The sequence below is a fragment of the Dendrobium catenatum genome, unplaced genomic scaffold, assembly GCF_001605985.2.
Source record: "Dendrobium catenatum unplaced genomic scaffold, ASM160598v2 fragScaff_scaffold_4, whole genome shotgun sequence".
Lineage (NCBI taxonomy): Eukaryota > Viridiplantae > Streptophyta > Magnoliopsida > Asparagales > Orchidaceae > Dendrobium > Dendrobium catenatum.
This window is the reverse complement of record NW_021318466.1, coordinates 110,735-111,659: the sequence shown is the minus strand read 5'-3', so window position 1 is coordinate 111,659 and position 925 is coordinate 110,735.

Sequence of the window (925 nt, the reverse complement as noted above, 5' to 3'; positions counted from 1 at the left end):
CTTCGACTTCTTAAAAGCATTTAAATTTATTTAAAAAAAAAAACTTGAACGAACCTAAACGAGTATTAATGGAGTTGAGCTCAAGGTTTTCATCAGAGTTTATTGTTTCACTTGTAGCTCTAGGAAAACGCCAATCTAATCCAGTTTTTAAAACCTCGGGATCATGCAGATGCAGAATCAACCAGAACTAGGAGGTTGTGAATCTTTCAAATGTTTGTGGCAGGATCAATGATTCTTAAATTTAAAATTTTTTAGGTCTAGCTTTCATTTACGATGACTTTCTTACTGCTTCTTAAGAAAATCCGACCCAAATGAAGCACAATGGCCGATAATTTACGTCGAGTTCATCGTGAAGGTGATCGTCAAAATAATCAGACAATCTTGGCTTGCATGATTGTGTGAGTCATAAACATTTGAAATGATATAATTTTCTTAAATTTTTTAAATTGTAAGATTTTGATCCAAAATATATTAGTTTAACTTATGTTATAAATTTTTTAATTTAACATAATTATTTAACTAAGAACTTCTTTATTTTAAATAATTTAAAATGCAATAGGATAATTAAAATTCAATATTAATATAAATAATAAAGATAAAATGCACATATAAATTTCAAGGGCATTAAATAATAAAAGAAAGGACAATATAATAACAAAATCTAAAAATAGAGATGAGAAAGAATAGAAACATAATGTTTTTTTTGTTTGTTAGAAATGGAGTCCGGTTGAAGATGAATTACTGTTTGATATGATTGTCACTGTATTTTGAAGTAAAAAATGTGCTTTTCGGTTGGTGATGCCCCAAGCATTATAGTGTTATTGGCTAAGAATTATGTTTTCAAGGTTACACAACAAATAGGAGATATAAAGTGCAACAACATATGTCAAGATTTATTTAGACTTTGAATTATAGTTTATTGAGA